Source organism: Balaenoptera physalus (assembly GCF_965194825.1).
Source record: "Balaenoptera physalus genome assembly, chromosome: 3".
In the NCBI taxonomy this organism is placed as follows: Eukaryota; Metazoa; Chordata; class Mammalia; order Artiodactyla; family Balaenopteridae; genus Balaenoptera; species Balaenoptera physalus.
Genome location: NC_138890.1, coordinates 52,723,648 through 52,736,538, shown reverse-complemented (window position 1 = coordinate 52,736,538; position 12,891 = coordinate 52,723,648). Strand labels below are relative to the sequence as shown.

General features: G+C 38.7%; 1 protein-coding gene across 1 annotated transcript in view; it reads right to left on the bottom strand.

Annotated features, from left to right (window-relative positions):
- LOC309657690 (uncharacterized protein) overlaps positions 1–12,891 on the bottom strand; it is a 145,103-nt gene that overhangs the window by 125,857 nt on the left and 6,355 nt on the right. The window contains exon 3 of the mRNA XM_082455515.1: positions 12,165–12,262. The gene's annotated coding sequence lies outside the window, so the exon portion shown is untranslated. The remainder of the gene's footprint in view (positions 1–12,164; positions 12,263–12,891) is intronic.

The following is a 12,891-nucleotide window of genomic DNA, read 5'->3' as shown; positions in this document are numbered from 1 at the left end:
CATGCTGTCAAAGCCTCAGCTCCAAAGCCTGTTAAGAAGGAAACATTCTACCTGGAAGTCTTGTTCTTTAGTGACAGAATGACCTTGCCCTCAGTGTCACATGTAAACAGTTATTCGCAAAGTGACTTCATAATGGGTTCTAAGGTTCTCATAATGGGGCCACAGCTCTCAGATCATCAGCAGAACTGAGCCTTTGAGGATTTGCTATGAACTTTCAACTGAAGGAACTCCCGTGGATGAATCACATTGTTCTTTATGGAAAAGATGAAACCTTTCTCTGTGGCTGTCTTGGCTATTGGCTATTTCTCACGTAAGGATTTATCACAGAACCTCAGGGAGGGAGTAAACATTTGATCTTCTAAGGGAAGTAACCAGCCAATGATAACTGACTTCTAGATGCTGGGATTTTTGAAATTTTGACATTTCTCTTGGAGTTAACGAATCCACTACCTCAACTAAAATGATTATTGGTGGTTGAGTCCATTTTTTAATATCCCAAGAATTCTGCCACAGAGAGGTTCAGACTCAAGGTATTTTAAGGGATGATCCCTAAAATGTACAGCGAACACTTGATAAATAATCGGTCTCTGATTTGATAATCAATTTCCTCTCTCCTCCCTCTTCTTCTTGATACTTGCCCACCAGCCAGACACCCCCACACACTTGTGTTGTGTGTGTGCACACACACAAAGGCCTTCTACACAAAGCAGGGTCAGTTTCTGACGTGGCTTACTATTACAGCACAACCCGATGTTACCAAATCTCAAGAGAGGGCTCAGCTCTTCCTAAATAAGTCCAGCAAAATGACACCAACAAGGGAAGTCCGTGATGTGAAACAATCTGCTGGCAGGATGGCACAGATAGAGGGGGAGGCAAAGAGAAGCTTCAGCCTCAGAGCTGAAAGAAGTCAAGGCTGTGAGGTAGACATAAAGGATGAAGGTGACAGGAACCGTTAATAGTTTGGGTAAGCAGTTGTTGACACAGAGGTCAAACAAAGGAAGACGCTTCCTTAGAAACATACAGAATTTGGAAACAGTATATTCAAGACAGGAAATAAAAAATATATATATATGAAGGCAGGTATCTAAGAGTTCTGTCAGCAGGTAGCCAGGGTGGCGATCAAGAACTAGACTTGTCTCTAAAATGGGTCTAGACAATGTGTGAGCTGCCCAGCAGTGGATGATATGTTGAGTCCCAGGGTTTAAATCTCTCCTGCTTAAGGTCAGCATTAAAGCTAGAATGGGCTAAGGCTGAATTCTCAGGTGGCACATTGTGTGTCAGGCATGAGGAGGCGAAGGAAACAGTGTTTGGGAATCAGGCCTGGTCAGACAAACCTTGTGTGAAGAAGCTGCATATTTTTCTATGATTTTCATGGTTATTTATTTATTTATTTATTTTAAAGGGCAGTGGCTTAAGAAGAATCCACCTGCTTTCTTTTTTTTTTTTTTTTTTAAATTGATTGATTGATTGATTGATTGATTGATTGCTATATTGGGTCTTCGTTTCTGTGCTAGGGCTTTCTCTAGCTGCGGCAAGTGGGGCCCACTCTTCATCACGGTGTGCGGGCCTCTCACTACCGCGGCCTCTCTTGTTGCGGAGCACAGGCTCCAGACGCGCAGGCTCAGCAGTTGTGGTTCACGGGCCCAGTTGCTCCACGGCATGTGGGATCCTCCCAGACCAGGGCTCGAACCCATGTTCCCTGCATTAGCAGGCAGATTCTCAACCACTGCGCCACCAGGGAAGCCCCCCATGGTTATTAATTTACATGAGGTTACTTAATGGGCAAAGTAGCTATTCACATCTCAACACTACATTTTTTTGATCCTTTTACTAAATTTTTTTTTCAGATATTTTTGGTAACATTGCATATAAGGTAAGTTTGCTACTTCCTGCATAAGAATGATTTTACAATCCTAAGCTTGTAGTATTTCTATTAGGCTGAACCATGTTAAACCATATAAAACTGCTAATATTTGACCATTTTTGAGCTACACGATGGCAATTTATATGGTTCAAGCTAAACATCTCTGTCAAAATAAATACTGAGGAAAACCAGGACTCATCCCTGTCTCTTACTGCTCCTCCTTAACCTCCTTATCTACCGCTAGCAATTAAAGCTCCTAATTTTTGTTTTTTAATAACTTTTTTCCCTCTAAATTCATTGCTGATGCTTTCATTCAAGCCCTTCTCACTTTTTGCCCATATTATTTCAAGAGCCATCTAACGATTTCCTTGCCCTTAGTTTGATCCAGGGGTTGGCAAACCACGGCCACCACTTTTTGAAAATAGAATTTTATTGGAACACAGGCACACTCATCTGTTTACATACTGTCTCTGGCTGCTTTCAACAACAAAGTTGAGCAACAGAGAATATAGTATGGCTTTTAATTGGAAAATATCTACTACCTGGATCTTAATAGGAAAAGTCTGTCAATCCCTGCACTAACCTTCTCCACAACCATAAGAATGGGCCTTCTAAAATGCAGATCTGATTGAGATGCTGCCCTCCTTAAAGCAGGACTCCTACTACCCTTAGGGTAAACTTTTTGCATATCCTCCTTGACCCAGCCTCTTTGTCCCTAAGAGGAGAACTCCCCTTCTCTCACTTTAGGTTCTAGCTAACTTAAACCATTTTGGGGTCCCTGCTATTCCAGTTTGTCTTTGTATTGTAATTCCCTCTAATTAAATTATCCTTCTTTCTATACTTATATCCAATTTTAGAAGTCATTTTCATTCTTTAGGAACACACTAAAGAATCAATTCTTCGGTAAATCCTTCCCAAACAAACCATGTGGGCTTAATCATTAAAAGACGACAAGATAAGAGACAAAAACAGTATTTCCCAAAGAGTGATTTGAGTACCTTCTTATAGTATTAGTGATGATTTTAGTTAATATGCCAATGAATATCTTTTACTGCAATAATTATAGCTTTTTAAAATGTGTGTTAGAAAAAATATAAGTACAACTTCAAATTCAAGATATCATGGATATTCATGCTTAGGACCAATCTAAGGTGACTAGTCAAGTTTAAAAAGGCAGCCAATTAAAGAAAAATATTTTTAAAGAAAAATGGCATATGAATTCAGAAGGAATCATGAACCAAGTGACTGAAATCTGAGAAACATTACTGTAAGTAATGGGAGCCACTGAAGTTTTGTACACAGGGCAGTAGGCTAAAAAACTGGATATACGTATAGACTGTGATCTGAACCTATGGAGTAGGGAATTGTGGCAGCTCATTCCTCATCTGCTCATTACACAGTTCTCATGAACTTTCCAAGTCTCCCTGTTGCCTACAGACAAATTATTCTGTCACTCAAGTTCCTCTAAGACCAGCTTACTCCAACTCTGGTAATATTGAAGAAATCATGATAAAATGGGGGAGATACTGGTAAAATCTGAACCTGGTAGCTTCTTCCCTCACTATTCCAGCTTCCTAAGCCCCAAAAGACTGAACTATAGCCAGTGCCAGAGTGGGACCACACAGGGTACCCCAATCCAGGCACAAGAGTTAAAGGAGGGTGGATTTTGATGAACTAAAATGACTCCAGAGGCACCTGGACAATGGTTATAGTCATTATTGCCACTTCCCAGAATAATCTACTTCCCTTCTAAGAAGTTACGCATACAAAACAGTCAAGGATTAGGGCTGAATAGCCTCAGCTGCCTTTCAGAGAGAAAATTCCGTAGACCCTGACTGCTGAATTTAAGAGTTTTCATGTTTGAAGTCTAAAAGAAGACATATTTGATCATTATCTCCTCTCTGCACAAAACACCCGAGAACTTATATTAGAAGCCATTAAGAGATCATGCTGGGTAGAGAGTCTGACCTATGAGTTTTGTTTTAGGACATTCCGTGCAGTCATTATCAAAAGAAGGCTATACAACGGAAACACACATGCTCCATAAGAGTCAGCCCATTATGTGCTTCTAATAATGTTACATATTCTAACTCCTGCGTGTACTGCTTTGCGAACATGTAAGTGAAAACCCCAATCCCCAAACAGAACCCTCTTTTGAGAATCTAATGTGTAGCAGACTCATAACACTTCTACATATTTTGGAAAATGTGTGTGAACTCCTTAAGATGTGATCCTCTAAACTGAAAACAGCGTCATTGGAGTTTCAGTTCTGCTGGTTGAATCCAAGGGGCGTGGGGTAACAGGGACTAAACAAGTGAGATTCTGGGTCCCACCTCCAACTCTAGCAGAGAAGCCTCCCTCTATCAGTGTTGAACACTAGGTTTCAATATGAGGTTTTATGTGAAAAAGGTTTTGTTCCTAAAATGTTTGAAAATCATAGCTGTCAGACAAATCACCCTTTTCAAGATAACAATTAAAGCAACAAGTCTCAGTACTTAGAAGATCTTGGGTTGAGTCCTGCCCTTGTGGTTAAGTGATATTGGGAAATCTCATAACTCCTCCAAACCTTGAGTTCCTATTTACAAATATGAGATTATATTTATTGCTTCACTTGCTAAATATGCTCTGACCACACTGACTCTTCTTTCCTAATATTTTCAAATGCACAAAGCTCTTTCCTGCTTCAGGACCTTTGGACAAACGTAAGAATGTTTTCCCTATGATTTTCATAGGGCTAGTTCTTCCTCTTCATTTAGGTTTCAGCCTATATATCTCTTCCTCACAGATGCCTTCCCTGACCATCCTACCTAACACAGATTTATCTCTGACATTTTCCACGTTAATATGCTTCTGGTTCCTTCATAATTCTTATAACTCGCACTTTATTTTCTATTTCTTTTTAAAATTAATTAATTATTTACTTATTTTGGGCTGCTTTTTGGGTCTTCGTTGCTGCACACAGGCTTTCTCTAGTTGCAGCGAGCGGGGGCTACTCTCTGTTGCGGTGCGCCGGCTTCTCATTGCAGTGGCTTCTCTTGTTGCGGAGCACGGGCTCTAGGCGCGCGGGCTACAGTAGCTGTGGTGCGTGGGCTCAGTGGTTGTGGCTTGCGGGCTCTAGAGCACAGGGTCAGTAGTTGTGGCACATGGGTTTAGTTGCTCTGTGGCACGTGGGATCTTCCTGGACCAGGGCTCAAACCTGTGTCCCCTGCATTGGCAGGAGGATTCTTAACCACTGTGCCACCAGGGAAGTCCCCTTTTTTCTATTTCTTTATTTTCTAATTTTAAGCTCCATGAAGTCAGAAGGCAGGTTTTTGATTTATTCATAGTACTTAGCACAATGTCTAGCACCTCATAAGCACTGTAAGTACTTATTGAATGAATGAATGAGTTCTTGGGGAGAATGAAAGTGATAATGGGTATACAAAGCATTTTTAAACTTAACCCTTTATAGGTTATTTTTTTTTTAAGTTTTATCACTTGTATTGACTCAATCTCTCAGAATTGAGAGTGTGGTTAAGAGTGAAGACTGATCCTTATAGACCTGAAGTGGAATTTCAGCTCTTTTATTTAAACTATGATCTAAGACAGATAATTAACCTCAGTAATTAACTGAGAGGTTGGCTGTGAAAACTGAAAAAGATAATGCATAAAGGGAGCCTAGCATAATACCTGTCACATAGGAGACCATCAGTGTCCTTGTTATGTTGCTTCTAACTAGAGGACCAACTGTCCCAGTTTGCCTGAGACTGAGGGTTTTCCTGGGATGCAAAACTTTGAGTGCTAAAACAGGACAGTCTCAGACAGACTGAAATAGTTGTCATCTTACCATCAACATGCTTTCATACCTAGCCCCTAGTTCTCCTTCCATATTTACCAAGTCTTTCCTTCACTCAGACCATAAAACCTATATCATAGTCATCTTCAGCCAGTACAACAGTATCTTCCAGACAATCTCAAAACCTCACCTTATAGGCCTCCAAGGGAGTGCTCATGATAATTCCATGGAACACACTGACATTCCTTAGAGGGAAGAGAAACTGTACAGATGATTGCTACCCCTTCTCCCAAATTTATTACTAGCTCTTCACTTCCATCCTTTCTTCAAACTTACTGTCTACCCACTTTCCTAGGATCCCAAGGTTTCAGGGAAATGAAAAGTAACTTCTCAGTGCTAAGAATTTATCCTTAGGGTTTTAGTTTAAAAGCAGGGTGAATATTAAATTTACTCTGTTGAAGTATATAATCCAGGTTTTAGTATATTCACAGAGTTGTGAAACCATCACCACTATCTAACTTCAGAATAATTTTCATCAAAAATAAACCTGTATCCATTCTACCATCCCCCCAGTACCTGGAAATCACTAGTTTACTTTCTGCCTCTATGGATTTGCCTATTCTAGACAATCAATATAAATGGAATCATACAATATGTGGCTTTTCGTTTCTGACTTCTTTCCTTCAGCATAAGGTTATCAAGGTTCATCCACGCTGTACAATGTATCAGTTATTTATGCTTTTTTATGGCTGAGTAATATTCCATTGTATGGCTATACCATATTGTTTTTATCCGTTTGTCCATTAATGGACATTGGGTTGTATATACTTTTTGGCTATTATAAATAATATTTCTGTGAATATTCATATACAAGGTTTTGTGTGGACATATCTTTTCATTTCTCTTGGGTATATATCTAGGAGTGGAATTTCTGAGTCATAGAGTAACTCTATGTCTAACATTTCACAGGATTGTCAAACTGTTATCCAAAGCAGCTGCAACATTTTACAATCTCACCAGCAATGTGTGAGAGTTCCAATTTCTCCCCAACCTCATCAACATCTGTTATTGTCCATCTTTTTTATGACAACCATCTTAGTGGATGTGAAGTGGCATCTCATGGTTATAATTTGAATTTCTCTAGTGAGAAATGATATTTAATATCTTTTCATGGACTGACTAGCCATTTGTATATCTTCTTTGGATAAATTTCTATCCAAACCCTTTGCTGACGTTTTAATCAGATTATTTGCCTTTTTATTGTTGAGGTGTAAGAGTTCTTTATATATTTTGGATACAAGGAACTTGTATCTAATCAGATATAGATTTGCAAATATTTTCTCCCATTTTGTGGGTTGTCTTTTCATTTATTGATGGTGTCCTATGAAGCACAAAAGATGTTAATTTTGATCAAGTCCAATTTATCTATCTGTTGCTTGTGCTTTTATTGTCGTATCTAAGAAACCGTTGCTTAACCCAAGGTCATAGAGATTTACTCCTGTGTTTTCTTCCAAGAGTTTTATAATTTTAACTCTTACACTTATCTCTTTGATCCACTTTGAGTTAATTTTTGTATATGGTATGAGATAGAGGATCCAACTTCACTTTTGGTATGTGGATATCCAGTTGTCTCCACACCATTTGTTGAAGACTACTCTTCCCCACTGAAGCGTCTTAACATCATTGTTGAAAATCAATTGACCATAAATATAAGGGTTTATGTCTGGACTCTAAATTCTATTCCATTGGTCTATACGTCTATCCTTATGCCAGTACCACACTGTCTTGATTTCTGTAGCTTTGCAGTAAGTTTTGAAATTAGGAAGGGTGGATTCTTCAACTTTGTTCTTTCTCAAATTGTTTTGGCTATTGTGGGTCCTACAGAAAGTATTAAAGGTGTTGTCAAAGAATAATGTACAGATCTGTTTAGCATAATAGTTCTAAGAGTAACATATAAGGGAAAAGTATTCTAACAATAGATGATTGGTTTCAATAATTTATCATATATCTGTAATTAATAGTTCTTAACAGTTAGAGAAGGAAATGTGTCACTGCTTATGGTAATGCTAAAAATGTAGATGCCCCAGTGACCTCTGAATTTACTGGCAGGAAATTTAGTATTTTCCAAGGTTTTCATTTCCCAAATAGTTCTTAGCATCTCCAAAGACAGTAACAGGACTGAAGGGAAGTACAGTTTTCTCAAATTAAATCTGCTCCTTTTCCCAGGGTGGTACTGCCACTTAAACATCCTTGTCCATGCCTCTCCCTGATGTTTAGTACACCTATGTCGTGAGAATCTTCTTCTTGTCCCAGGCCAGTTGAGAAATCCATCCTGCTTCTCATGCCCAGCAGTTTCAGAGATTTCACACATAAGAATTATTTGAGTTCCCAACTTTCACAGTATCTTCTTTAGCCTATAGTTGCTTTCTTTTCAGATTGTGAAGGCATTCCAAATGTGAGGCCAGGGCATGGACATAATAAGATGAGGAGATCAAGCACACTTTTACACTGACAACACATGCGCCTCCATCCTTCAGGCTCCAGTTCAGGTTCTGTCTGATACTTTCTTTCTGCATCCTGGGGCAGTCAGAAGGTTGATCTGCTTGAGAACACCAAAACTCTCTGGCTGAACATTTTGCTTAAAGGCTCATCCTTTTTAAGCCATATATGATTTTTAAAAAGTCTCACTAGACCTTACGCATTAAGTTTTCTAAAAACAATCATGATACAATGTTAAGTTAAAAAAGAGAAAATGTAAGGATATAAAATGATGTATACAGTATGATCAGACTTTTGAAAATATATTTATTACATATATACCAAAATATAAAATATTAAAGAGACTACATGATGGGGAGCTTTTGAAAACTTATAAATACACCTGACTTTAATTTAATGTTTATTATATGTCAGGCACTGTTCTTGATGCTACATAGAAATTATCTCATTCAATGTTCAAAACAATCTTATGAAGTAGGTATTGGTATTAACTCCCATTTTATAATTGAGGTTTGGAGAATTTAGGGACTTATTCAAGACCTCATAGCTCATGGGGGGAGAAACCAAGAAACAATTCCAGAAATCTAACATTCAGAGCCCTCAAGCTTAACTTCACATTATCTTGATTAGAATCTTATATTTGGCCAGAGCCTTAGAATTTTTTAAAACAATCTCTCATTATTTATCCATTTGTTTCATGAATCTTTAATAAACACCTAGTAAGTTCCAGACACTGTGCTAGGTGCAGGTAAAGTGGAAAAAAAAAAAAGAAAAGATACTATTACTCTTAGGCTATTACTATAAGTAATACAGGTGTGTATAATTAACAGCCTGCTGGAGTTTAGAAAGTACTTTCCTAAACAGGGCACCTATGAAACCCATACCAATACTGCATGGTAGGCAGGGATGAGATTATTCCCTTTTTACACATAATAAGAAAAGACTCCAAAATTAATTGCTTTGCCCAAGTCAAATAGGAAGTATTTACAGAAGATGAACAATGTTTTTTATTTCCTATGTGGCTACTGTTACTTTTTTTTTTAATGGACCACTTTTTCAAGAAAAATGCAATAACAAAAGTCCACTGACTATAATTTATCACAAAATGTAGTAATTGGCTTGCTGTTGTTATTACATTTCTGCTGAAGACAAATATTTTCACTGATGTTTTCCACACTGCTGCATTTATCTTTTTCTTGACCATTATGCTCTTTGCCGCCCCACAGTATGAATCCTCCCTGTTTGTAGTTCATAGAGCACTTGCACTATGAGCCTCAAAGAGCCTATCTCAGTAGGTACCCAAAATGACCATAATTATGGTGATTTTACAAATAAAAATATTCCGGTTCAGAAAAGTGAAAAGATTTTCCCATGGTTCTTCAGGGAGTCATTGTTTTCCCTTCCCCCTACTTAACATATAAGTTTATACATTTGCTAAAAGCTCTAATAATATTTCACCATGATTATAAAGTAGAGGGGTCTCCAGAGTGAAGGGAGTATTGAGGGGAGAGGCAAATCTTTGTAGTTATGGGTTATTTGTAAGTTAAGATTTTACAAATCAAGACCTGTCTTCGCTTAAAATCCCTATAATAGTACAGCCAGAGTAGAAGGAAGAAAGGTTGTATTTCATACAAATTGTCACTAAATATTTATATCAATATCTCTTAGAGCTTTGCACCTCACTCTTACAATTCAACAGAGTGGAAAATGTCAGAAGGCCAAAAAATCTTGAATGTGAAGTGATTTTCCTTTGTTCGTCATGAGTGAACCGATTTGAATCAAGCATCGTCTTTCCTTCAAAAAGCGGAATTCATTATATTTTCTTATTTTTAAAAAATCAATAAATCTTATCCTATGGAAAGCTCCTCTTTAACTCAAGATATATTTAATGAGATGCACCAGAATTGTGTTTGTTTCTAGAAATACAGAGCTGAGTAGGAAGTGACCCCTGAGTTTAAGCAACTCACAGTCTGGTAGGCTAACTGGACAATTCATTCATTTATTCAGTAAATATTCTTTAAGGACTTATGAAACTGAGAGACTTGGCTAGATTCTGGGTCCTCAATGGTAATCAAAATAAGTCTATGCCCTTGTGCAGTTTACAATCCAGTGAGGCAGCAAGAAAACATGATTAAAAAAATATAATAAAATGTGAGAAAGAGAAAAGCAACCCATGACATCCAGGAGCTGACCATGGCATTGCTATAGTTTGGCCTTCTACTCACAGCTAGGCCTTGATGTTCTCCTGTTTAACATAAACAATTTCACAAAACATTAACATCCAACAAAGCTGCTCTGCAACCATGATGAATCAAGACAAAGACAATACTACTCCATAATTATGCCTGAACACAGGCAAAACATAAACATTATCCAAACTACCAAACATCCCCTATCTAGGCTAATATGAGTGACTGTTGCTTCTTCACCAATTACAACTTTAGCCTGTGGCTATTCTTCCCTCCTTCTAAATAAGACTTTTTAAGATACCAAATCATAGAATTACTCACTTCCTAAAAGCATCCAATCCAGGGCAAAGCCAGTCTTCCTTAAAATTTCCCTAAATCAGCCTAATAATCCCAAATCATACAGTAAATCCTTCCTAGTATCCTTTTACTGAGATACCCTATGGCTTCCATGCATGTTCTCCCTCACGGTGATGAATAATAAACCCCATTTGTCCAACTGAAGTGTTCCTCCTGGTCTTCAACAAATGCAAAACTTGAAAGTGGCAACAATACCATGCCTGTTGTTCAAACCCTCTTTTCTCACTTCTCTCTGCAGGGGCATTGACAGGGGTATAAAGAATATGAAAATAGGTGATACTTGAACTCTTAAATTAAGGGGTATGGAATAGTTTATTCATTTATTCATTCATTGGCTTATATGCTAACTTGTTCCAAAAATAATTTAATGTGGCTGATACTATTCAGTGGATTCAGAGGTACAAAGTAGGGGGCAGCTCCCTGAGAACTGTCATATAAAGACAACACTCCTGACCTAAGGAAACACCTAAAGACAATGGAACGCTAAGGTGGGATGGGGGTACCCCAAATAACACTGATGTTTAATGGGATACCCCTTCCCTAACAGCTGAGGCTCCCTCTACCCCTTCCCCAACCAGGGATGACATATTCATCACCTGCTGTCAGGTTCTACCTGACTTGCTGTCCTTATAAGCATCTTCTTCCCTTTACTAGAGACTCTTCATTCCCATCTCCATTTTCAATTCCTATCCACTACTGGCAGCAAGTCTGTTCTCAGGTTCTAAAAGAAAAACCCTCATTTTTTTTTTTTCACACACACACACTGTATTTTATTTTTACAAGAGATAAATAGACTGACACCAAGCATTGTAAATGGATGACCACAACAAAAGCAACAATGATTGCAATTACCAAACACAAAACACACTCATACTATGTCATAATATTGACATTCAGTCCAGTAATCCTCCACTGTAACAGCTCCTTTACTTTGCAGTGAAAATTGATTTGTATATTCTTTGCCTCTAAGTCCTTGTGGGATGAAAAATCCTCATTTTTTCCTGTTAGTCTTGAAGAACTTAAGAAGCTCTAGATCAATTCTCAGGTGAGTCCAAGTCAAGTCACTCTTAGTCAAATCTAATGATTTTCAAGTACAGCAGTACTGTTCTCGTAAGAGGCGTTTAAAAACATGTTGGGATTTGATTTTTGCTTGTCACAGTGACTGAAGTGGTACTACTAGCATTCAGTGGATGAAGGCCCTGAAATGCACTGGACAGTCCCACACAGTAAAGAAGGGACCCATCCAAAATGCCAACAGTACTCCTACTGAGAAACATCTCACCCATAGATGGAAAGTATCTATCACATCCAACCCTCCTGCTTCTCCCAATGCCCACACCAGATATCAATAATCAATGTCGGTATACTCCACTGAGCTGAATATGGTTTCAAAAATCATTCTCAACATAGCAATCCAAGCATGCTGTGTCTATCAGATTTGGCATGGATGACAAAATCTATCTGCCATTCCTGCCCTTACCTTTTTCTTTTGAAGACTAAGGAAGCTTCATTGTTCTTGAGATGAAGTCTTCACCTGGCACCTTGGTCCTATTCCATTTCCTTGCCTTGGTCATCTGACTGTAACAGAGAAGAAAAAACCTGAAATGTACATGACAGCCCATTCTCAAGGCTCTGCCTTCCAGGCTTGACCTTTAAAGGTATAAGACTTTTCATTCATGTAGAAATAAAAAGTTGCAGAACATTGGCTTGTTAGAAGTTTACAGGAACATTGTGACCTGACCTATGTGGACAGCTGGAAGCACAAAGGATTCTGGCACCAAGAAGTTTGCACCAACCAGCCACACTCCCTCCCCTTTTCGTATAAAAGAAGCCTGAATTCTAACTCGGGTAAGGTGGTTCTTTGGGACACTAGTCCACCAACTTTGAGGTCTCCTGGCTTCCCAAATAAAGTTGCTATTCCTTGCCCCCACACCTCGTCTCTTGGTTTTTTGGCCTGTCATGCAGTGAGCAGTATGAACTTGGACTTGGTCACATGACTGCTCTCCCAGGTCTTCTAAGACAAGGGCCCTATCAGCAACGTGACCTCTGTGGCTGGGACCCTGCACCGTCCCAACAGGTCTAACAATAAATGCCTGCCTGCCAGCATTACCCCTCTGAAGGCTTGCTCCTGGTACAGTGAGTGAGCTACACCCTCTAGTGGGGAAACTACGTGTAGCATATTGAACTTCTTTGGAAGAATAACACCC